This window comes from Acromyrmex echinatior, chromosome 11, assembly GCF_024713525.1.
Source record: "Acromyrmex echinatior isolate Ae372 chromosome 11, ASM2471352v2, whole genome shotgun sequence".
In the NCBI taxonomy this organism is placed as follows: domain Eukaryota; kingdom Metazoa; phylum Arthropoda; class Insecta; order Hymenoptera; family Formicidae; genus Acromyrmex; species Acromyrmex echinatior.
The window spans coordinates 5,086,848-5,114,734 of NC_141862.1; the positions used below are offsets into that span (position 1 = coordinate 5,086,848).

At 29.3% G+C, this 27,887-nt stretch overlaps 1 protein-coding gene and 1 long non-coding RNA gene across 7 annotated transcripts in view; one reads left to right on the forward strand and one right to left on the reverse strand.

The window, feature by feature from the left end:
- The window catches only part of LOC105147142 (ras-specific guanine nucleotide-releasing factor 2), a 122,777-nt gene that overhangs the window by 72,822 nt on the left and 22,068 nt on the right, over window positions 1-27,887 (reverse strand). The window lies entirely within an intron of this gene.
- LOC147908081 (uncharacterized) lies at window positions 1,076-27,260 on the forward strand. 2 transcript variants are annotated; one of them, XR_015546781.1, is made up of 3 exons: window positions 1,076-2,053; window positions 2,188-16,707; window positions 17,380-27,260. It is a non-coding gene; the product is annotated as an uncharacterized LOC147908081 (long non-coding RNA). The 2 variants fall into 2 exon arrangements; XR_015546780.1 differs by having other exon boundaries at window positions 1,088-16,707; window positions 17,380-27,259.

Here is a 27,887-nt window from a genome sequence, read left to right on the forward strand (position 1 = left end):
CCTATAGTGTAGTTTTTGGGTCGAATTATCAAAGTGCATCCTGGTACTGATGGCATCGTTAGAGTATAGTAACTGTACGAACCAATTACGCAGTTCTTGTGCGAGCGATAACTAAGATTTACGTATTACCTATTGATGAAATTGAAACATACAATCCGTCATATTAATTTGGTTTAAGTTTTTCAAGACAAACATTGCAGTATTTCTTTAGATTAAGGTTTAAGATATGTTTAGTTGCATTTGCGATCGCATTCATTATAACATGTTCTTTTATATTGTAAGTTATACGTCTTCCAAGATAGACTGAATGTTTGGTGACTAATTGTCAGCACGAGTGATTGTAAGGCATAAGAATAAACGCACAGTCACAAATTCAGCTGAGTTTAATTATTTCTTATCATGTTCTTCATTTGCGGCATCCACAATTATCGAGCGGCCCAAACAATTACATTGGATTATCCAAAATTTCGTTTGGATTACTGCTGAATTATCCTAGTCCTTATACAAAAATTATCTCGGTAGCCAACTCCTCGGATTATATTAATCAAACATTTGATTGGCATTTGTTCTAATCAAATGTTTCATATATATATATATATATATATATGAAGTGCAAGGTGATATTTCTATGTCAAATAGAATTTTGAGTGGATCATCCACCGTTCCAAACTTGGTACTTGACGTAAAAATATCACCTTACATACAAATGTAGCTTCAGGCATAAGGTATTGGAAGTCATGTAAACAATTGCAAAATTCAAGATGGCGGATTCAATATGGTGGACATAAAAAAAGAGAAATAAAACAAAAGACAATATCAGCATAATAAAATAAAATAAGTAAAAAAATAAAAGAAAAATATTCTTCATTTCAAGCGAAAAGTTATGTTTATCACGATTAAACATAAAAAGAATAGAATACGTATTAGCAGCAAAAACTTTATGAAAAGTAGAAAAACGAATACTAGTGCCATTTCATCATTTTCGAAGCTCTTAATATAAGATTAAAGTAAATTTCTAAACTATTTTATATTTTTTGCATTTTAAATTCAGATTTGATAGCAGATTTGTAATCAGGGTCCACGACATACTTGAAAACAAACTTTAAAGTGAATTCAACGAGTATTGACATTGTTTTTTTTATTTCCTTTTCTTCTGCTTCATACCTGCCATATTGGATCCGCCATCTTGAATTTTGCAATTGTCCACAAAGCTTTGATAGCTTATACTTGAAGCTACATTTATGTGCAAGATGGTTTTTCTATGTCAAGGAGGGGAGACTAGGGTCAGTTGAATATAGGGATAAGTAGAATAATCGAGGCTACATTAAAAACAAAACATGCAAGACACGCATAAATGTGTCTGAGCACGTAGCAGCGACTGTCGCTAAGTTTGCTGTAACATCTTGTTGCGAACACATCTATGATAGAAGTTATGTCACAATTTTAAAAAATCGTACACCTAAGTAAATATTTTTATTCTTAAAGTTTTTGTTTTATCGTATATGATTGTCTGAAATATTTGATTTCTACTTAGATAATAAGTGTAATTCTTACTTAATAAAGTCCAACAGATTTTTTTTGTTTATGTATCTTTGTTATCGTATATTGTTAATGATTTTAAAAAATGAACGGATAGAGATAGTAGACGAACCACAGCATGGAACTGTATGATTCATTTAGTGACGATTCTTATAGTACTTATTCAAAATTTTATTCCTCTAAAGAGATTTTCCTCAGTGGTAAATGTTATAAGTTTTCCCTTATGTCCAATCTCGAAGGCTTATTCGACGTGTTTTTGCACGAAATGAACAAATTTTGCAAAAAGAAATATTGTTTGTCCTGCGAAGCGAATGTTTGTGTTCAAAATATATTTTTATAAAAGTTTTATTAATATATACAAAGATATAGCTTAAAATACATTAATCTTTATTTTAATAATCTTAGTCGAATTATCCCAGTCCCGAGGTTAGTTGAATCAGATGGAATGCATTAGAAAAATACATTTTTTTTCATATTAGTTATCAATTTTCCTTTATTATTAAAATATTATTAGGTGTTGGAATTAATTCGTAGCGTTTTACAAGTGATGGGAAGTACTTTCATTAATGTATTTTTTAATGCTCATGTGAAATAAATAACATTCTTTCATTAAAAACGCTACGAATTAATTCCAACACCTAATATTAGGTAGTCAAATGTATGTAGTAATTGATGTAGAATTCATTTTTTCGATAAGTCTCTTAATTTTCTGTAAAAATTCGAAAAATGAGTTTATTACTCCCGATCTCTCCTACAATTTTGGAAAGGTGAATGGTCGACTTGACAAAAAATGCCATATATAATACATATATATACAAGTATATATATATACAAGATAGGCCATTTTAATCAATACACGCGAATATCTCGAAAAAGAGAAATTTAAAAATGAATGTTTCAGATAAAAGTTTTATGGTTTCAAGTGGGAAAAAAGATGGTGACCTTGATTTACAACCTTATAAGAAGAATCCCACACGCGCGTGCGTATATGGATAACGCCGGCGGTATTGTAACTTTCAAACTCCATAACTCGGAAAGTACTCAATGAAACGTAACTTTATTATAGTGTTTTGGAAAGTTCTCGAGATAAGCTACAAGAATATAATAAAAAGAATGTAATAAAAAAATAGGGATTTCCATTTAAAAAGCATTAACGATCTTGACTTAATTTTGACAAAGTCACGCAAGGTCAAGTCTACATTTCCATCATGTGTCCTCCTTCAAGCCATGCAACTTTCATTCGAAAAATTTTTCAATAGAATCATTGATTCGCGAGATAATCGACCATATCATTTAAAATGAAACCTGTATATACACTTAAAATGAAACCTGTATACACACTGTGTGTTTTATCTTAATTGCCGCAGACAAATATTTTGAAAAATATGAAAGGTACGAAAAAATATTTCAGACAATAGTTGTATGGTTTCGAGGGGGACAGAACGGTGCCATTAATTTGACTTTAAATAATTGTTTGAAGATCACATAAAGGTCACTTTTAATTTCTTAAATGAAACTCTTTATCTTTCGTTATATTTTCTTATTCGTTATATTTTCTCATCTCAAGAGCTTTCCAAAACACTATAATGAAATGTTTTTTTATGAAGTTTTGAATTATGAAAGTCACAGTATACCGGCATTTTAGCATTACGCAAGATATCCAATCAACGGCTAAAACCTTTTAAGTTATTCAGGATCATGTCCTGGATAACATTCATCAAGATCAAGATCATTGGAGGTTACATCTCTTATTTTCATTTTTGCAAAAAATTCATTTTTATGTATATAATAAGTACGTATATATTTTTTATGTATGTACATAATAATTACGTATATATACAGGATGTTTGGAAATTAATTGTGTTAATTATTGCGAAAATGATAGAGGACTTTTCTCCTCAGTTTAATCCATTCTGTCCCTGTATGAAAGACTTATAATAAATTTCCAAATATTTTGTATAAGACAATATAATGAAAGATAGGAGATTTCATTTACAAAATTAAAAGTGACCTTTATGTGATCTTCAATTATTCAAGATCAAATCAATAGCATCGTTTTATGTTCTCCTCAAAACCATACAATTTTTGTCTGAAACATTTTTTCCTATCTTCCATATTTTTCGAGATATTTGGCTGGAACAATTAAAATGAAATACACATATATATACACAGGATGTTTCAAAATTTATGCTCGCCAAGTACAAGACATGAGAGTTTAAGTTAAAAGAAACAACTTTTTCTTTTTTCAAAATTGCATCTGACAAGTAGTTTTTGCAGGAGAACAGGTTGAAGTTAACGAGTAAGCGCTCTGATGTACATATGTGGCCCTCAGGGCCGGCGCTCCTCGTTGTACTTGGCTAGTATTCATAAATAATATTTTAAGATATTAATATGGCTTTGTTATGATTAGTTTATAACTGCTTAAATCTGTACTTAAGGCAGTCTTAAATTATAAGAATCAACTATGAATATTGGGACCTTGATCTTCTTCGGTATTGTATATGAATAAATATTGAATAAATATTGCTTGCTGAATAAATATTGCTTTCATTTTTTACATAATAATAAATAAAAGAATTGTCTAATTCCATAGATTTATCTGAAAATAAAGACAAATGTAAATAATAATATATGCTTGGTGAGCTTTATTGAATATTCTATTCTTGTAAATATTGCACAATTGGGTATGATAAATAATATCGCTGAAATAATACTTAAATAATACTTAGTTAATATTTACTAATAAAATGAATAATAGTTTACTAATAAATAGTTTATTAATTAAATGAGTACGTAATTCTTAAATGCCCAAAAATTAATTTATTTTGAAACAGTGATTAAAAATAAAGTAAAATATTCGAGTTATAATATTTTAAGAGCTAATTATCTCTTTACTTTTTACAATAAAAAAATAACAAGAGAATTAATTCATACATACAAAAAACAAAATTTTTAATTTTCAAAATGTTATAATACTTACATAATTATTTAAAATCTGAGCAATTATCTAATAATTCTTCTCTTTATTTTTTATTAGACTTAAGCAATCGTAAACTAATCATAACAGTCATATTAGTATCTTAAAATATTATTTATACTAGCCAAAAATTGGATACAAGTAAACGAGAAACATGCGCCGACCCTGAGCCGGCATATACATAGATTTAGTATTTACTCGTTAATTTCAACCTGCTCTCCTGCAAAAACTACTTGTCAGACGCAATTTTGCAAAAAAAAAGTTGTTTCTTTTAGTTTAAGTATCACCTCTTTAGTTTAAGTATCACCTCTTTAGTTTAAGTATCACTTCGTGGGCGCGAATTTTGAAACACTCTGTATATATCTGTCAATTCTGCGTAATTTTTTACAAAAAATTTCTTGTGCTCATATTATCCTACCAGAGAGTAATGTGAGCACTGAACGGGTAATAAGAGCATACTTTTACGCAACCATTTCAACATTTGCATTGAAATAATCAATTTTTATATTAAAATACATAAAATATAAACAAATTTATTAAATAATATGCATAAGATTTTTTTATTCTTCAATATATAGTTAGATATATAAAAATATTTCCTGAAGATGCTCATGATATCCCATCTTATCCTATATGAATTTAATTCCTATACATTTAATATTTAATATACATATAAAAATTAATAGGTATATGAAGCCTTATACGAGACGGTTATAGAAACGGAAAATATACGTTTTTACAGAGGCATATACATCTAACATATCAAGATTATATTGTATGCGTACTCCTAGCTCAAGATGTTTTGTATGTAAAATTCTATGTTCAATGAAATTCCGAAAATACATATTGCATGTGAAATTAATATAATCTGTAATTTTTATGTAAGCCACAATGTTACATAATTATGCTGAATCGAAAAAATCCAGCATAATCATGTAATTTCACAAAAGTATTTTTTTCAGTGTGGGGTAATATTGAGCTTAATGAATTGTGCTAGTAAAGGAAAAATAACAAATAAATTGATTTTTTGAAAACAATAATTCTTATTGAATAAAAAATTCAATTATATATAATTATTCTTATAGCCATTGTTATGTATGTAGGGCTTACGAGAATGATTTTCAATGCCGCTAATTTTTAAAAAGCTAAAATTACATTCAAATTGCTAGAAAAATTAAAAAATTAATTACAAGTCAAATTAAAAGTATAATAATTGTAATATATTTAAGAGTAGAGTAAGAGATATTCTCTTTATGTGATTAATGATCATTTTAAAACTAATTAAAAAAAAATGTTTAGTTTCTTTGTTATTCTTAATTTATTTTTTGTTTAAGCCTTATTATTGTACATTAATTTGCGTATATAATAATAAGGACCGATATCAAAGTTTAAAAAAATTCTTTTTTGTTTATTTACAAATATTATATTATATATTATATTCTATATAAAAGACATATTTTTGTGAGTGAGTGAAATAAAGATTTTATTCTCACTTATTTCAATATTCTCATAAATAGAATTTAAAAAAATACATGAGCTCTATTCAGCTTAGTAATTAATAATATTATTCCTCATTATTTATTTATTATAGATTATTTATTTCACTAAAAAATAAATTGTATTTTAGCTTACATATTGTGTAAGTAATTATATATAATATATTTCTTGTTAAAGTTATGCTGTAATCTTATCATAAGTATCCACCATTAATCTTTAGAATTTCGTTTTTTATATCTTTTTATGATGTGACTTTGGTAATATATTAATTTATAGTGTTATATTGATAATTCTTTGTTATTTGGAGTGTGACGATCGATAGAATTCATGGCACTGTATATTGATCGCGATAACAAAATTCATTTTGGCCACTATAAAAGCCGCGAAACGGTTAATGCAAAATAAGAGTCGTAAGAGAAAAAATGGATTGAGATAGTGATATATTCTCCGGAACACCTAATCAACTTTTTTAAATGGGCCATTCCGGGCTTGCACGTAACAAAGCTAAATTGCGCACACCGGTGACGTTTCGCGCATACGACACCCCTGATGTCGGAAAATTGAAATGAATGTGAAGCGTAAATGTTTTACAAGCTAAAGGAGAAAATAATTCGTTATCTGGCTCACAAAGTTGCCCCTGCTCATCTGGTACGCAATGTATATATATGCGATAAAAGGCAGACGATAAAAAAACACGCACAATGATCGCACGCGATTGATTAATTACATTTCAGAACAAAATTTGATTTTTTTTGTTATATAAGTAAATAGTAATTTTTGATATATTCTTGCATGTTAAATATGAATCTGTTGGCAAAAGTTAGCTACGACGCAATTCTGAGAAAAATGGCTGAAAAAACTGATCATTTTGAGGATTTTCAAAATGTAAAATCGGCAATCAATTTTTTTCTTTAATTTCCCAGATAGTGAAGTATGTAGAAAGCAGATTTTTTAAATCTGCTACATACTGTGCCAACAAAATAACAACAGAATTAAATGTACATAATATTATTGACAGACGGCTAAAAAAACGTAACAGAATCTGCAAGCGTCAGATAATGTCAGCAAGACCTGCTCAGTTTCTGCCAATAATTTGCCTTCACATTATATCGACAGGCAATGTTAACAAAATACAAGCCTAATCTCGCGAACTGCGGACGCAGTTGATGGCAGACTACCGTTATTTTCTATTCAAATTTGCTGACAGTCTGCTAGAAGACTGCAGACATTTTGCTATCTGGGTTATTATTAATGGTATCATAAAAGTATCAACTTTTAATTTTGAAATGCATTTTGGTTCATTTCGATATGATTTTTTTTAAGATATAACAATTTAAAAATAGTTCTTTTCTTATGCAACATATACATATTAGGTGTTGGAATTAATTCGTAGCGTTTTACAAGTGATGGGAAGTACTTTCATTAATGTATTTTTTAATGCTCATGTGAAATAAATAACATTCTTTCATTAAAAAACGCTACGAATTAATTCCAACACCTAATATATTATCCGACAAAATTTGACTTTTTCGTCATAGGAGTGAAGTCATAGTCATTTCCGACGTATTTTTACGCGCTGAATACGAATTCGTTGGCAAAAGTTGAATATCAGAGTTTTGAGAAAAATGGCGTCAGAGGAGCAAAAAATATGGTCCTCTTTAACACCTGCACTTTTCTCAAAATTTTGACGTGAAGCCAACTTTTATGAACGGATTCGTATTCAGCAGGCAAAAATACATCGTAAAAATACGTCGGAATTCACAAAGAAAATGTCGAATTTTGTCGGACAGTATATGTTACATGAGAAAAATTATTTTCAAATTATTATGTTTTGGAAATAAAAAATTTAATTTATTATTAAAATCATATCGAAATGAAATAAAATGCATATTAAAGTTAAAAATTGATATCTTCGTGTGGTCTTAACAAAATTTAGAAGCAAAATTTAGAAGTAGAATGTCATAGAAATCCTCAAGATTATCGTTTTTGGATTATTTAATGTCATTTTTTTTATAATTATGACATGATAGCCAACTTCTGCCAAGGGATTGATCGTGTTTAACACTCAAAAATACATCAAAAATGACTATTTACACTCGCATGGCAAAATGGATATTCCACAATGTTATTAGCTCGTAATATTCGCAATTTATTCGAATTAAATATAATGGAAACTGGAATTTCAATTTGTGAAAACGACCAAGTATTATTCAGTTACGTGCGCGTGTAACAAATATTAATGTTAACGTATAATAAAAATAATATATTATATATTGAGTCATTTATGCGACTGTGTCTGAATTAACGTGTATATATGAATTCACGCGTAAGTGCATATAGAATATTATTAGTGAAATGCGTTTTTAACGTAAAGCAAAAGAGAAATTACCACAAAAAGTTAAATTAAAAACGCAACGGAGTAATAATGAATTAAAAATTATATGACAATTCGCATTGTTGAGTAACTAAATCATACAAGCTAACCATGTGCTTTGATGTGTCTTTTGTTCCGAGCGCAAGACTTGCGTAGAAATTTCTTAATTATGCGCATTCATACAAAATAAAAAACGCTGCACAAAATCCTTTTTAAAAAACCTTTGTAAGAAATGTATAAATGTACATAGAAAAATATGCAAACTTTGAATCCACAGATTTTAGATATTTTATATTGTAATCGTTTATACACAATATATAGGGGAAGCCCGGAGAGCGCGGATGTGTTAAGGTTGAGAAAAAAAATGACGCAATTAAAATTAAGATCAGAAACCATTTTTATTCTCATAGATCTCTTAAAGGATTTAACTTTAAAATAAAATTTTTAAAAATTAATAAACTTGAAAATTAATATGCGTTTTAGTTAAAACATAAAAAAAATAAAAACCATCCGCTTTGCCCGACTTCCCTGGGCAAAGCAAATGGATCACTCAAGCAATGCAAATGAAATTAAAAATAAAAAATTAGAATCAGTCTTGGCAATCGTCACAAAAAGCTAAAAGCCAAATCCTCTATATGTAGTGCAATCTTCATGGGCTCATTTGGTGCAATGACTGCACTCAATCAGTCATAAACAAATCATCATTGCATTGTGGCAAAAAATAAACAAAAATGTAATATAAATAAACACGTATCTTTCATACATTCGAAAGGTCATCTGTCTTTCCGTATTCCCATATTTAGTATTTTCATTGTTTCAATCATATACCGAGTAAAGAGGATGGATCATTCGTTTTGCCCCCATCTGCTTTGTCCAAAGGACCTACCGGACGCGAATTTGGAGAGATTAGAATAAATTGAAGCACCAAGTGAAAAATTTTAACTTCGAATATACATTTAAAGACACAAAATTCTTATAAAAATCATTCACACTGATTAAGGAACAATTACAGATAATAATTAAGCTATGTACCTAAGGAAAAATCGTAAGAAAACACTCAATTTTTTATATCTATTAAACGCAATCATATGTCATTTTGAATTTTCATAGCATCGGTCATTCTTTCAACTGTTAGACTTATAGCACAATCTCAGATAAATAAAAGATAAAAAGGTATTCACTTTACCCAGGGTGTCCATTTTTTGCCCGGGCTTCCCCTACGTATAAAAGATGTTATATAAAATTATATATAAAATTTTTGATAAAACATACAAAAATTTACTTTTGTTAATAAATTAAAATTTAAAAACATTTATGTAAAATTTTCTGTTTACGTGAATGTACAATTCTTTTTATTTTAACGCAAATCATATTTCTATATCATAAAACTTAAATTATGGGACAATGCATGCAGTATCTACATTTGTAATACACACATTACAATTTTAACGCAATTCATTTCATATATTGATAAAGTACAAATTATTTTACACTTTAGCATTGTTATACATAATCAACGTATTTAAAGCGAGAAGAAAGAGAAAAGAGGGAGATTGTTACATATTAGAGATGTAAATATAATATATTATTGCAGAACGTAGCTATATCATAATTGAAATATTAAATAATTTGACCTTTCAAAGCACAGGAAATTATTATATTATACATAGTTATTATAATATTGTTTTCAACATGCTTTTAACGCTGCAAATTTATTTGAAGGACACAATCGTTTTGCTAAGACTGAAATCGAGACAACGAGATAAAACTGTCGCAGCACGATATATCAATTTTATATTGACCGCGCTAATTTTATCTAAATTCGTTATAATCGAAGATAAAAAAGCAGAAAGTAACTCGTTACTGTTACAATTACTTTTTTCAACAATAAAATTATAACAATGTTACATTTCAAATAATGTTGTAACGTTAAGGAAATCCTGAAGACGATTACTCATAGTATAAAAAGGACTACTAAAGATACACACAGATCATTTACGTGATATCGTGATACATCACTATATACTATTACATCAATATCTCACACATACATAATTTTTGTGTAACGAAATTGTTTTAATTAGACGTCTAAGTCCAATTCTAAGAACTCCATGTTGTTTTTTTTGTCCAAATTATTTGTCTGTAGATTATTTTGTAAATACAGATTGCATAGCTTTTTATGAAGCAGATATCACGATGTAGCTAGAGCGCCATATTGGATTAAGAAATGATAAAGATCTCAATTTTGAAATCCTAATAAGAATGTGACCAACAATGATCGTCTTTACCTTAATGATGGAAAATTGTTACAACATTGAAATGGATCATAATGAACCAAATATTTTTTCGTGTATTTTGGTAATGTCGAATGTCGACTATGGTTTTGAAAGGTTAATAATTTTTATGGAATAATAGTCTTTTAATATAGCTAGTCTGATAAAATAAACCACTAAGTATATATAAAAAGCACTGAGAGGTATGTTAGTTAAAAGCTAGCAAGTATAAAACAAGATATAGGTGTTTAAAAATGTCTCGGATCATTATAACCAGCCTTTATGGCGCCGAGTTAAAGCTGGAAGTCTAATGATTCTTGTTGGAATTTGCGCATCTGGCCGTGACACTGCATATCAACAATCTTTGTGAATATTTATGGTAGATTAACTTATTTATCATATTGAAAAGGATCCGAAAATTGGATCGAAACGTTTGTGTTTCATATACTTAAATTAAATAAATTATTAGGTGTTGGAATTAATTCGTAGCGTTTTACAAGTGATGGGAAGTACTTTCATTAATGTATTTTTTAATGCTCATGTGAAATAAATAACATTCTTTCATTAAAAACGCTACGAATTAATTCCAACACCTAATATTATATACGTACATTAAAACCTGTATCTTGCTCAAAAGCATGTTTTTTATACAATATATTTGATTTAGTTCACTCGAGCTTTGAATTTGATTATATTATATAATTTTGAAAAACATACAGTCCATTTTATTTTTTATTAATAAATTTTTAATTACCCAGCAAGAAATGACCGTCGATTAAACATCGAATTAACATCGAATTGATATCGAAATTATCGTATCGATATCGATTCGACATCAATTCAATGAGTCATTTTTCTCTGAATAATATTTAAAATAATTTTTAAAAATAAAATTTAACAAAAATATTTTCCCTGTACAAATACTTTTTGCACTCACTGTGCGTATAATATTGGTGTAGTGATATGTAGGGATGTATTAATGACACGTAAATTGTATATACGTAAATCCTCTATTGAGTCGATAAAATAGATGAATATACTTGTAGGATCTTCTTGATGAACGTAATTATATTTTTTATCAATAACGGAATAAAACGTTATTGTCATTATTACTTAGTACACGTAGCAATACATATGCTGCGTCCATATAATCACTATAGATCCCATTGAATTGATCAATCATAACACTCATGGGCAATAATGAAAATGTATCCTATATAAAAACTGTTAGTTTTTATTAATTTGACAGTGTTGATAACATATGTCCATAAAAATTGAATCTTAATAGTTTTCATGATACATTAATTATAAATATACAAATATTAATAATTTCATTGTGAGTGTAATAAAAAATAAATGAGTGATATTCTCCAATTTGCAATATGACGTTGTACTATCGGCAGCAAAAATATTTTTACCTTGTTTCTAAATTTGATACTACATGAGAATATCACTTTTAGCTTTAAAATGCATTGTTTCATTTTAGTATTAGATTTTTTCATTTTCGAAATGTAGCAATTTGAAAATAACTTTTCTCTTATAAGATATAATGGAAAAGCTGTGTTATTCTATCTTAATACTAACCACTGAACAACAGTTTTATATTTAACAAGCAAAAAAACATTGAAAATTTATACTCATTATAAAAAGACAAATTTTATTTCTCAGTGTAATTGGATCTCTAAGAAAAAGATCATTAAAAGGTAAAAAAGTAACAAAAACTCTAACTCGTTAGTGCTTGAGTAACAGTAAAGATAACAAGTTTTACGGTAGAAAGTAATGGCTAATTTAAAATCAGTAAAATCAGTAAATAACGAGTTATTTTTCGGAAAAAATAATGGTAATGATGTAACAAATTACGTTTGTTATAATAAAATAACTTTTCCAACCCTGTAAAAAAAAGTATTAAAATATGTTACATCTTTTATCAGATCATTAATTCCTGAGATACCTTAATTAAAAGCATGTTTAACGTGAAATTTCCGGATAAGTTGCTTGGTGACGCGGCGTTTTCTTTTTTCTTTTCTTTCTTGTGCATTTGACGTCATCCCGTTCTACATTTAAACATGATCGTGCAATCGAGAACAATACGTTATTTTAAGGAGGATAGTCCTTCGGAATATTTCTACCATAGAAATATTTATTATTCTTCTTTAAATGCGTGTAAAATAATGATTAACTCTTTGGTTAAGCAGGAATTGTATTATTACATATTCAATTAAAAAATACGATTTTCATGAAACATTTAAACAAATCAAAAAACTATACATTTTTCACAAAAACCAAAACAAATTTCATCAAAAAAATTAATTTTCGAGAAACAGAAAAAATTTCTCTTAAAACCATTCTTAATCTTGATTGAAGGCCCCAAAAATTAAAGTAGTAAAGATAGAAAGCCAGCATAGGTTGTTTGTGTGTAAGAATTCCATATATTTGAAATAAAATAGAATTATAGACTCTTACTATTGGATCATCTTCAATGTAGATTTGAAACAATTCATCCATGCAAATTAAACAGTGTAACAGTCGCTTAATGTCAATAGTTAAAATTTAAAAGTTGTCTGTCATATTTAATCAAATACTCAAACAATAAAATTATTTGTAATATACAATACATAAAAAAATATAATAAAATTCTTAAAATACTAATCAAACTGTCATTAAAGAATTGAATAAAACTGACGTTAAATATTGACGATCGTCAGTTAATATGGAATATGCTTACAGTAAGGCATTACGAGAGAGTGTGAGAAGTCAAACGAAATTATTCTTATTAAGAGAAAAGAATACAATAAATAATACAAACAAAATGTAAATAAATCACAAAAGTTAAGTATAGATCTTGGAAATATCAATCAAAAACTATAGATCTTGGAAATATCAATCTTCTTAAAATAACATGATATAAAGAATACAACAAGTACAGTATTCTCTTGTAAATTTAATCCATCTCTTGTAAATTTAATTTGTTTTTTTTATGTAAATTGATTTTGAGATTAATCGTTTATAGGTTTTTTCTTTATCTGAAATCCTTAATTATTCCAATCAAATTCATAATTGAGTTCAATCTATGTTCCGTGATAACAGAGTGTTGATTAGTATATATCTATTAATGTGATTACGATGTTCTGATAATCTGGTTTTCTTAAAAAAATATTATAACTTCTTGTTATTTTTAACTTCAATATATGTTAAAATCAATCCATTTCTGTGATTAGTTTTAAAGGAACATTTACATTAATGTATGCATTTAATAAATAATAAATTAAATTTGAGTCAAATAATATATTATATTAAATCTACATATATATAACATAATTTATATTTAATGTATTATTATAACATATATTAATACATTATATTTTCTTAAGTTCAATTGTTTAACTCCATTGTTTTAGTAAAATTAATAACATATTAAATAGAGGCAATAGCAACCTATAAAAATGATTAAAAATAACTGAAATTGGATATAATATATATATATATTTAATATTATAAATTTAATACTGTTAAGTAAGTAATAATCAAAAGGTTAATATCAAAAAATACGATAATGTTTCGAGCCAAGTCACGCGTAACACGCAGTATAGCGGCATCACAATAACGGGAAAGGAATGTTCTTTAGTAAGAGGATGTCGGTAATGGACGAAACTTCCTGTGAAGAAGAGCAGTTCCCCAGGAGTCCTTCGACGACTCGGCTGAGAACATTGTTCAGATTCCTGTTCTAGCGCGATGCTACCTACGACCTACATCTCGCGTTGCCTCTGGCCTCGTCCTTCCGACCCGCTGAGGTCACTATGAGCATCTGTTAATCTTAACTACGATACATCATTGCCACTGAGATATTCCTGCTCTCAAAGTCGTCTGATCGACAGGAGTCTGCGCTCTTGACGGATGTTCAATCTATAGTTATCGCATTGTGCAACCTCCTGCCACCCTTTGCACGATGCACCACTAGAGTTACACGATGCATTTCCGCGGAACGGATAGAAATTAGTATCTCTCGGGAGAAGCCGGATGTAGTTTTGATCTGGCTGTTGATATGATAGCAAAACGAGAATAGAAAACGCAGAAATATCGAAGCAATTATCGTTTTTTTAGATAAATAAAGGGTAAAATCTCAACTACAATTTATAAAATCTTATAAAATTACATAAAAGCGCTGAAATAATTAAAGAAAATAATAATTAATTGAAATTATAAAACATTTACAATTTCACATAAAAGTTTTAACAATTAGGAAGATAATATTAATCATATGATAAAATTATGGAAAAACCGTAAATTAATTAAAAAGAATAAAAATTAATAATACATTTACACTAATGTATTATTAAATTCATAAATTGTAATTAAATACCCAGACAACATAAAGTCTAAAATCAGGACGTAAGACGTCTTTCAGACGTTACTCACAAAGAGAGTGGCATCGTCTTGTAATTAAAAAAATAATTGTTTATAGTTTTGCTAGAAAAATATCTTATAAGTGAAGACTCTACCATTTATTATTGACACACACACACACACACACACACACACACACACACACACACACACACACATATATATACTATTAATGTATATCAATGGTTATAGAAGAGTAGATGTGTTTATAATATTTCAATCTTCAATGCTGTATACATTTCCATCTTTAGTTCTTAAATATAACTAATTTGCGCAGATCCTGAATTTATCCTAGCTTTATCTCGCATAACTTTAAGTTTCAAGTAAACATTGCAATTGTTTGCTCCTAGGGAATTAAGGATGTATCAACTGTATACTATACTCTTACAGAAATCTAATACTGGCAAATACTAAAAGACGATAATTAATTACTTATTTTAAGTATTAAAGTGCATTATTGTTCAGAATGTTAATTCATTTATTTGGAATTTACTCCAAATAATTATTGTCTTTTAATAACACAGGCCTACAAAAAAAAAGTACCTTGTGCTGAACTAGAGACCCAGCTATTCTTATGTATTTTGAGTCATTAAATACGAATTTGACATCAAAATAGTACTATCCAGGATAAATTGTCAATCTAGAGAAAAAATGGGTCAAAATGGGAAAAAATGGGTCATTTTTTTCTGCCCACCCTAGCACAAGGTACTTTTTTTTGTGGGCCTATGTAATAAATTGGCCAGTATTTCTTCTAAAAGTAATCTGTAAAAAATGATTGAAATTGGAAAATGTATATACTTATAAATATATACGTATATATATACGTATATATAAAAAAGAATGTATATACAATATACAAAATAATTCAATAAAATCAATATTTATTTAACAATACAATTTTATAATTTAAATGTAAATGTTTTCATTTTATCTTCATCATTTTTTAAAAAGATGTCCACTCCTTATTAATAATATACTCTTAAGATGTCTTTAAGATGTCTTTTGTTCCAATTTCACACTTCAATGTTGCCTAAGTATGCATTATACATATGTATATATATATTTTTTTAAATTAACAAAATAATTATAAAGTCAAAACGTATTAGTAAAATTCAAATATGCAAAAAATCTTTCAGCAAAAAACAGCCAGAAACAAGCTATTAATAAAATAGTTAAAATATTATAGATAAATGACAGATAAATTAACAGCATGTCGGGAAATGACGGGACATGTCGCACACATTGCGAAGTGCCATTATGCTAAACGTCATAAGAAAATGCGCGTAAATTGGATTTCAGGTAGACCTTTGCAAAAACGTAATTAGCAAAAACGGAGGGGAGGGTGGGAGGGAGAAGGGACTAGAGAGACGGATGACGTGGAGAAGAGAGAAATGGGGGAGATAAGAGATAAGCGGCGCGGAAGCTACTCCGCGCGAGGTAAGCTCCCATGAGAAGCTTATTTTTAGCTGAAAACAGAATCGATTCATCCCTTCTGATGCTATGCCGGTTGTCGCGATGGTACCAGTAACGTCGAGCCCAAAGCCACGCAGCGACCGAAGGGATGGCAGGATGACAGTGAGAATAAGACCGTGGGGCGGTACGAGCGGTAGCAGAGCTACCACTCATCATCTGCATGTCTATGAGTGAGAAACAGAGAGGCGTAAAAGAGGAAAAAAACAAGCGCGCGCACGTATATACACACACACACACACACACATCTTCATCTGCCCCTCTGATCCCTTTTACCGGTCTACCCTAGCGCCTTTACCCGGTAGCCCTGTTCCGCGCCTGTAGCATTCTCGTAGTCATAGTGTTGTCAGGCTGATGTAAAATTCAGTACACTTTGATTCAGTATCCGGGGCGTTTTATCCCCACAGAATACGTGCTTCCCTTCGTCTTCTTTTTTCTCTCTTGATTATTTCTTCTATTTGTCCCACTTTGATCACGACACCCGCACCAACGAGATAGAGGGGGACCCCCTTAATTTACCACAACTTTATTAAACTCCCAAGGACTTTTTAGTTTGATAATTATTATGAGCTTATATAATACTTACATCACTCTTTGATTCGCAAATAGGTTCAGAAAAATTGCGCTTTATACAACTTCTCTTCATCTTGCGAGGAAATATAATGCAAATATTGTCTTTGTCAGTAGAATTTAGAGAGAACAAATTTTAAATTAAAAATATTACATAAATATCACTCTAAATTTTAACGATATTAACTGGATGTTACTGTTTAAATAACCCGATTATATATATTTCAACGGCGTTTATATTATATTAATGTATATAATATAATATTCAATTTCAGATTCATTTGGCAGGAACATGTAGGATTAATTTGATGGCTGATTAAACGCAAATATAATCGATTGATGGATGAAGAGCATCGATGGCATCGTTACGTATCGGATGGCCAATGCTACTGTGATGACCGCGGCCCATTAATCTTCATAGTTCGCAATGGATTCATTCAATAGTGTCATGAAGAGCCGTTGATAGATTTCGGTATACATCAGCACGGATTGTCAGCACTTATCGAGCCCAATTGCGCAGATACCGATAGAATTTTCGAAAATTAATTAGCACGTTGCAAAATTTCGTTGTTTACACGCGGTATAAACATCAAAGTTTATAACTGCAAGTTTAATATAATATATTGTAAAATTTCTCCAACAGTAAAAGTTCTATGTACCGTAAAATGAGATAACTTTTGCACAAATTTTGATAATGTCCAGATTTCTTCTATCAATGATTGACCTTCTGTCAAATATCATTTTAGAATTAAAAATAATGAAAAAACTTTTATATTTTTGTGCGAATTTCATTATAGTGTTTCAAATCCCTACCTTCATATAATAAAAACAATTTTGCATCTTTATCCCGTTTTTACTTTTATATTTTTAGTAAAAATCTGTTGAAATATGGTAGTGAAAAGATGAAAAATTATTGGTTATAAAGATATCATATATAGTTTTTCTACAAAAAGTGTGAATGGAAAATTTATATTTTTTGTATAAATATAAATGTTATATAGGCTACATAAAACATTTCAATACGGTCAAATAATTATTTAGTAATAAAATTTTATAATTTAATCCTTAAAAAGTGAAGGTTGTAAATTTGCGACCCTCAAGGAGTAAAGTTTGCCAGTTTGCAACGTTCACTTTAAATTAAATTCAAGATAAATTTGGAGTAACTTCAGAATCAGTGTAAACTAATTAATTATATTTAAAACTGGAAATGGAAATATATGTAGCATCAAACATTGAAATATGCTGTTTTAACCCGCCAGAAAGGTTCTACATTAGAGCTATACAAGGTTATACACAAAGCCTCCTATTATGAGATAGGACGCTTTATACGAGATAATGACATTTCTGTAAAGTGAAATGCCATTTAGCAAAGTTGGCTAACAAAATAAGGCACATTTATCTCTCGTATTACACGATCACTGGCAGTTTAAATTTTTGGACTTGGCCAGGAAATATTTGTACGTGTCAAACGCGTCGCTTTGACATTTCAGTGGGACGCAGCGAAAAAGCACGATGAAAAGTATTCGAGTCACGCTCGACCTCTCGTTTACACGAGGGGGTAAGCGTCGGCTTCCTGTAATTCTGCGGTCCGGCTTGTGAATTCAACTCCCGCGATATTCGCGAGAATGGATTTAATTTCACGGGAAAAGGCTCAATTAAAGAACGGGGAGAGAAGCACGCGGGGAGTTACGGAAGGCAGCTATCGGCATGCAATGGCGGTTAAAGCGACATGGAATTGACGATAAGAACCGCGATAGGATGAGAACGGCGCGTGCAATCTCACATTGCACCGCTGCATTGCTGCAGTGCAACATGCATATATCACGAAACGGCAGCCCTTCGAGCTCTTTTCCCACAGAGCCCATTCAATTGTCACCGCATTGTACGCCCGACGTAGCAGCCGTCGAATTAAAGCCCGTCGAATTAAAGCCCCGCGAATCCATCGAACGCGTTACATTTACGCCACTTTGCGCGCATATCACGAGCCGTGCAAGCTCGGCATTCAGTCCCCAGCGAGGTTGTCACGGGACTTCTCCTCGAGAATCAATTAACGGACATTTGCCGCGGCCTGCCACAGGCCTCGCGTTGCCATCGGGCTATTATGCTATTAAATTCATGTCAAATTATACCCAATTTGAATTATTTTTAATCATTTCTGTATTAAGAACAAAATTTTTAATATTTACAACAACAATTACCTATTTCTATAATTATGATTTTTACTGCTATATAATTTTGATAATGATAACTACATGTATAGTTCTATCAACAAATATATAGTTGGCAATCAAAAAAATAATGATAATTATAATTATTATCACCACAAAATTGATTACAATCACTATCATTTAATTATAATTTATAATGACTTTTCGAGATAATTTATAACATACTTAAAGAGCCACAACTTAAAGAGGCAACGTAAAATATGATTATCCCAAAAGTGACGATAGTTAAATTATAATAATTGCAACCATTTTTATAGTAATAATAATTATAATTATTATCATTTTTGGTTGTCAATATACATATTTATTGACAGAATTATACAGTTATTATAGCAGTAATAATCATAATTATAACATGCGATTACAGTTATAAATAAAATTAGGAAATAAAGTGTATAGATCTCAGTGTTGAACTAATCAATTACTAATGAAAAAAATTTTATATCATTCTAAAAAGAGGATGAAAATTTAATGAAAAGATAATGGAAATTGCAACGACTTATTACTTTTTGAATAATAGTAATGGTAACAAGTTATGTGTTAAAATCAGTAACGAGTAACTTAAATAAATTATTTTTATAAAAGAACTATCCTGATTCTAGTTACAAATATCAAAATGTTTTTTTTTCAGCGTATAAATCGCCACTATTTAATATGTCGTTATTTTAATTAAAACAATAAACAATTTATAACTTAAGAAAATATAATAAAGACTCAAATTTAGTTCATTATTTACTTAAGTGCATACATTAAGGGAGTTCTAATCTAAGCGGAACAAAAAAATCGATGTTTTTTACATATTCCGCAAGTATTTGGCATAGAAAATATGTCTGCAAAAGGAATTAGCTCGATTCACAAAATTAATAAAGTTATAGCATCTGATAATGAGCGGTCTCCGGCTCGTTTTCGACGCTCGAGCGTCGCGCGGCGCACAATAAAGCATTATTAATCGACATTTTTATTTCGGCTAAGGTCGGAAAATCATTATTCTTAGAAGGCCGTGTACATTTGGAGAGGGGTCTTTCTAAAGGGTCTGTCTCATCATCAATCAAATTTGACCTTCTTGTGAAGGAGCATTTGTTTTCTCGGCTTAATGTAGCTTTGAACATTGAAACGAGCGGACGCAAATTGTTTATTTACACACAAAATATTAAAAATGGATAAAAAGGGTGAGAAATTTAATCAAGTTCGTATATATTATACCAATTTTAAAAGTTATGAGTGTAATGGGAATGGCTATTGGTCAGCAAGCGGAGATGTACGCAAACTCCTGGCACTCGCTCGACGCGCTGACTTCGCTAGAGAAGAGAAAGCAATTGTCATAGGGAAGAAAGAAGGAACTTCCGCAACGTTTTTAGGAGGAAGAGGAATGTTTCCTCTATGGTTCCGGGGTACCTGATTGAGCGTAAGTAAAATTATCTCTATATAATCAGTACGAAAAGCTTTAAACACGTTTTTCTTGATTTGTTTTTCAAATTGGCTGCCATGATATCTCGAAAACCAATTGATCAATCGAGTTGGGCATGTGTATACATCTTCAGCACATGGCTATAGTCCCTATCATGATCAAATCGAAATATATTTTTTTGTAATTTTTACAACCATTTTGATAAAAAAAACGGCAAAAATCAAAACTTAATTTTTGACATGACGTCATTTTTAAAATTTTTAGTATTTTTTTTCGTTCAGGTACCTGCTATAGCGAAACTTATACTATAATAATTAAAAATTTCTTTGGTTTTTTTGTTTCAGATGAACAGAAAAGCTGGAATCGTGACAGCCACGGATTTTTTTTTCATTACTTTGTTTAATATATATGAAAAGAAAGAGCATAAAGAACCACAGCACTTTGTTTAATGTTTTATACAGCGCATACTGATAATTACTTTTTAATAAAAAAATTCTGATACGTACATCAAATATGTATAAATATGTAGAAGAAAATCTCTCAAAAAATTTTATATTATATTTTTTAAAAATTCACAAAAATAGCATAAAAATTCGACTTCTAGACTAAAATACCCCCTTAATATAGACATTAATTACTTCGAAATCAATTCCAGAAATGGATTAATTTATATTTTGTCATATATGGAAATTAAAAATAACAAAGTGTTATTCAACTCATGAAATTGGATTCTATTATTTTCTTTGATATTTAACGATATAAATAGCATTGCACTATTTCAGCATTTCAACGAGATTCTCTTTCAGAAAAATATTAACCGAAATTTATGCCGATTAATATCTTACTTTTTCTTTTTAAATTTTGATATTAGAATTTTTTAAGACGGAAAATTAACGACGTTTATGAATCATTATTTCTGATTTTGAAGATTAGCAATCTAATTTTGCAGGAACAGTGTGGAATAAAATTTTATCAAATCTAATTAACCGACATCCCGCAGGGCAGCATGGCTCTCTGCCGAAGAGAATCTCTTGTATTTTTTAACTATATGAACAAAAAATTCTAGAGGAACGAACACCGATCGTCCTGTTGAATCTATTTTTGAAATTCCGTCCCGCAGGGTCGAAGGAAACGACCCTCGAGGCAGTCTTTCGCGTAAAATTGCAATTCCGCAGGGGTTTCTGATATCCTGCCCTCCGCGCTCTCATATTTCTTGGCGACATATATCTGAAAATCTTTCGCAACGCAAGCGCATGGTCGCCAACAAATTTCGCTCATTTTTCAAGTCTACTGCTTTTTCGATTGTTTAATTTCTTCTAGCTTGTTTAACCTTCTCTTCAAACGTAGCTTCCATTCCAACATTTGGAATTGTAAGAGAATTTACTGTGTATTTATCAATATTATACAAGGAAAAACGTCGCGAATAGAGACTTCACGGTTTTGTAGTCTCGATATGTTTAATTTAATTTAATTTATTGCGTATAGATTTTTTTTACATGAAAATGAGAATATATTGTATCAATGGCGAAGTGATACGGCTACTAGGACTTTATTCTTGAAAAATCACATACGAAAATATAAATATATATTATATTTACGTCTATTATAAATTTCCGTACGTAATATAAATGTAAGAATGTAGGCTGTCTTATAATATAATATCTATTAAATATCTCATCTATGAATACTGAATATATGTATAAATACGGAATGCAAAAACAGAAAAATAAGGATTAAAAGCAAAATGCCGAATTTTGAGGATATATTTTTAAGGATGTATTGCACCCATTTTTATAAATGTGTTAATATTTGTACTTCAAATAAACTCTCTACATACAGAGTAGATAGCTAGAGTGGGCTAAACTGATTGTGAGTTAAAAAATCATTTTGCAATTTTCGTAACAATTAACGAAATATTAATTTCTAAATATTGTCAAACAAGCAGATAAGACAATTTTAAGATATTTCAGAAATCTTTTAAAAATTCTTATAAATATCTTAAAGATGTTTCGTAAAGAATTCTTAAAGATATTTTAAAGTTGTCTCATAAATTTTAGACATTCTTCTCATTGAATAATTAAAAAAAAATTGCAAAATAGTAAAGACTTTTCGATTAACTTTAATCCGTGTACCTATCAACAAGCGGTGTGTTAAAAAATTTGGGACATCTTGTATAAAAGTTGTGTCCATATCATTCTATTTTTAATAATTTATTTTTATAGTTTATTTGTTTTATTTGTTATTATTTTTATAAACTAAAATTTAAAAAATATTTACAAAAATTTTAATTTTTTGTATAAGTTCTTTAAGTATTCGAAATATTATTTTTGCATTATTTCATTGTGATTTACCAGTTACAAAGATTTGGAACAAAGAAATATTTTATTTATTTACAAAACAATTAAACTTTTGCATCATAATAAAAAAACGATAGAACGTTTTTCGCAACCATTCAGGAATCATTTTATTTCTATATTTTTTAATGTGTTTTTCTTTAGAAACCGAAAATTATCATAATATCGACACTGCACTCAAGAAAAAATGAATACGAATAAAGACTAAATTCTTTGGAATTGGCTTAACAAATCTAATTTAGTTTTTAAATGATTGAAGTATAACTGATTGCAATTTCGTAACGATGTGAATAAAGATTTTATTCGATATTTTAAATACCAATTTTGCTTTATAACGAGATAATTTTCAGTATCCATGAAGAAAAAGACATTCAAAAAATGTAGAAATAAAATCATTCCAAAACGGATGGCGAAAAAGTGAAAGTTATACTCTCCTTTTACATAAATCACCTTGAATACTTAAAATTGTATTAAAAAGTTGGAACTTTTGTCATTATTTTATAATACATTTCCATTATAGCTTTTTATTAGAGTACAAATAAAAAAATATTACTTCTTATTGAAATAATTCTTAATCTAGTTTCTAAATCATCGCTAAATTTTTCGTATTATTTTCATAAATGCGATTTAAAGTAATCTGTAATTTTTTTCATAATCTAATTATTTTAAAAATATATGTAATATATCCTTAATTTGCTTCCTCGTCTTTACATCGATATCGATTATCTTTCGACCCGTATTTATCATCGGCGCCATAATATTAACTTTAATGCGCCAATGTTAATTATATCGCGACGTTAATTAACGAACTTTGGTCGCTACACATTACGGTGGGAAAATAATTAATTACATAGTTTGCGAAATTGAAACAACGCATGCAATAATGAAAATAAAAATGCTCTATGCGTATATTCGGAATATAGTATAATATACATAAATAATCACCGATCATCGATTGAATTTGCGATTCTACCGCAATGTAAATTGAGAATCTCTCAGAGACATTGTAACATTTTAAATAAACGCGCGTACCGACTTTCAAGAAATTCTCTCAAACACTCGATCGTTGGAGAAACTCTATACCAGGATTCTGTATCAAAAAGCACAACGATTTTGAGTTCTGTAACAAATTAGAATCCACAAGCTTTTGAAGAATTCTAGCTATAGGGTCAAGTAGAGTAATTGATACCTTTGGATAAAACCAAAGGAAAAATCTAATAAAAAAAAAAGTTTCCAATAGCACACTAATAAATACTGTTGAAAAAATAAAATATATGCTTTAATTCACTAAATACTCTGACTAGCTCTCTGTCTGTCAACATGAGACTGGTCATTATTTCATTATCTGCGATCCAATTTTCCAACCTTTAGCTAATCTAATAAACCTTTCATATATTTCCAATAACGGCTTTAATTTGACTCTTTTTGATTACAAGAATGGAAGATTTTACAAATCTTAAAGCTCCTAAGTATAAGTCATTACAACTATATTGAATCGTAATGTCAGACGCAAGAAATGACACGTTAATTTTTATTACATTTGTGACAAATTGTTCCAAAAACAATTTGGATACAACAAAATGATGAAATCGCTTTGAAACAATTGTAAAAATAAACGAAAGCTGTCCTTAGCCCTCCTGACAGTCAGTAAATAATCATAAAAAGTAATAAAAGTCGGCATGAAAGTCGAGTGTCCCAAAGCAGGGGAGGGGGAAGAGGGATTAGGAGATGAAGTAAAAGTCGCTTCGCATGGAAAGTCGTATGCTATTAAAGTCGACTTTATTATGAAACTTTAATTTGTTGTATATCTTTTATGCCATCCCCCATTTAATTTTTGTGGGAAATCACTCAGGACACTTCCCTACAACATATCTAAAAGATATTGAAATCGGTGAGGTGTCATCTAAAACAGATATTTCGTTCATTTTTACAAATGTTTTAAAGCAATCTCATTATTGTGCTTTATCCAAATTGTTTTTATGTACAAATGGCACGTAATAAAATTTAACGTGTCATTTCTCGCTTTTGACGTCACGATGACGTTCAATATGATGGTGACTACTCGGGAGCCTTAATCGTCACACATTTCTTATGTATATATGTATAATGAGCACTGAAGAAAACTTAAATTCAGATTGAAATGTTTGCGACACGATGTAGTTTCAATGTATTAATATATAATCAATATATTAATTTTGTCGAGGGGGTAACCGCCACTTAATGTAATCGTAGGATAGAGCCCTCGAAATCATTATAGAATTCATATAAAATCTCTACCGATATAATCCGATAATTGCATATGCAATCACGAGAAATCATTGTATAATATTGAAATTAATTAAATAAAATCGTATATTTTACCAAATTACTTTATACATAGTGAAAAAAATTATTTGTAATCAGATGAAATCATATGAAATCATGTAATCTGCGGGACAATATCTCAGCTAGTGGCTTACTCCCTCGTTAATTCACATGAATTATTGTGTGTATTGTTATAAATACACACAATAATTCATGCATAAATAATAATGCGTTGATTCTTATAGGCTTTTTTTAACATTTGAAAATTATTATTCCAGAGAGAGTCTTATTTACTTTAGTTGTTAATTAAATAATTCAAAGTTATGCATTTGATCGATTTCTTCACAATATTTTACTTGTAATTTATAAATAGTATTAAATATTATAATAAATCATATCAAGCAAAAGACGCAATAAAAGATTGATATTAATTTGTGTCGCGAGAAAACGATCAATTAGAGGAACCAGTAATGTCAGTATTCCATATGTAGGAGGCGGAAGTTACTGTGATATTCTCCGACATCTATTATCTGTACCACGCTTCCAAAGTGTATAAGCGGATAAGCGTCAGCGAACATACATCGCCGATAATAATCATGCAGCCTGCACATGATTATGAAAACAGATTGCAACTATCAAAGATATGTCAAACGCGGAGGCGTTTCCGGCAGATCTCTTTCATGAAAGTCATCAACATCACCGGCTCGAGGAACGTAATTTATATTTTTATGTTATATTCTCATATTATTTATTATTTTATGATTTTCCACTTACAAATAATTCATTATTTACAACAATATCATTTTCATTAAAATATTTTCAATTATCCCTCCATTACACATTGCAGCTATACAAAATAGATGTACACATATAAAAAGACAGACGATGTTGTCTTTTATTAGTGGAGCTACTGGCGAGATATTTCTAGAATGTATAATATTGTATTAATGAGAGATGCACGACGCGCTTGCGAAAGAGACTCAAAAATAACAAATAGCTGATACTATTTGCGTGTCAATCAGAGATCATATGTGACAGCGGGATATTTCTGCATCTCCAGAAAAACGTAAAGGCTCGAAGATACAAACACTCGATTAAGAATCGTCGGATTTAATGTCTCCCAGTCGATATATATAGAATCGTTATCCTTGACCTCCATGCAAGCATGAGTGAGTGAAAAGCATCTCGGCTATTTCACACACTAAGCAATGGAAAAATAATTTATTAGGAAACACATTTCGGCTGTTTTTCGCATTTTCAAGAGAGAATACAATTGGATATTCTATTAATTAAAGGTGTATAATTAAGAGTACAGATTTTTCTACATTGCTATGTATTTGAAAGTAATATAAAAAGTTTGACAGCGATTTTTTTTAAAACAGAACTTGGATCAAAATTATTTCAATAAGTAGATATGTTTGTAAAAAATAATCAAGATGAAATGAGAACATTTTTATTTAAGCTATAAGACTGTATTGTAAAATATAATTGATTTAATTGTTTCACACACATCTATATACATAAATATAATTTATTTTTATATAAAAAGTATAAATTTCCAGTTTTAATCATTTTTTATAGACTATACACTTATTTATTATTTTATTGATATATTCTTAAATAAAAGTGACGCTTGTGAATCAGAATGACGATTCCATGCGCTTTAATGCGAGCGAATAATCAATTAAAACATGATTATCTCCCCCTGTTTGTTGTGTTACAAATTAATTATAATAACTGATTAAAAGTTGATCAAAAAATCCATTAATAAAGGAGATAAATATAAGACTTGTGGTTTTGAGCACAACAGTTATTTTACAAAAGAAAAATGTCTCGTTCGTTGAACAAATAACAATGTTCGATAATTCAGAGAATCCAAAGCGGCTGCCTCCGGCAGAGACATAGAATATTCCAGCATGTTCTCTCCTAGAAAGGAAGATCCACATTTATCCGCGTCCTAAGGTCGCGATAACAAAATTAAAAAAGTAAAAGAATACTGCACGGTAATATGGATTCAACAAATATAATTTTGTATGTCATATAATTTTTGAATTTTCGTAATGTGCTCATCGAGAGATTCTCAAAACTTACAATAATTACATACAGTAATCACAAAAAATATTCTTATAGAGAAGATTTTTATAAAAAAGTTTTATTTGTAAAATAAATTAATTAGCAACTTATTAATAATATTCTGTCTTAATATGATTAAAAGAGCTTCGCGAAAATAATTGTGTTCATGATCTTAGAAGCTAAATTTCTCGACTGAATACTTTTTATGGGTCCAATATAATTTGTCATTTTTGCCCATTATTAAGATAATATAATAATATATTTTAACTATTACATCTTTTTAAGTAATATAAGTTTGAAAAATGTAAAATCTATTTTATTCTTCATTAATAAACTGTTAATTAATGTACAATATATTTTCTAAAAACAAAGTTTTTTAAAAAGATATCTTTCCTGTATATATTTTGCACTGTTAT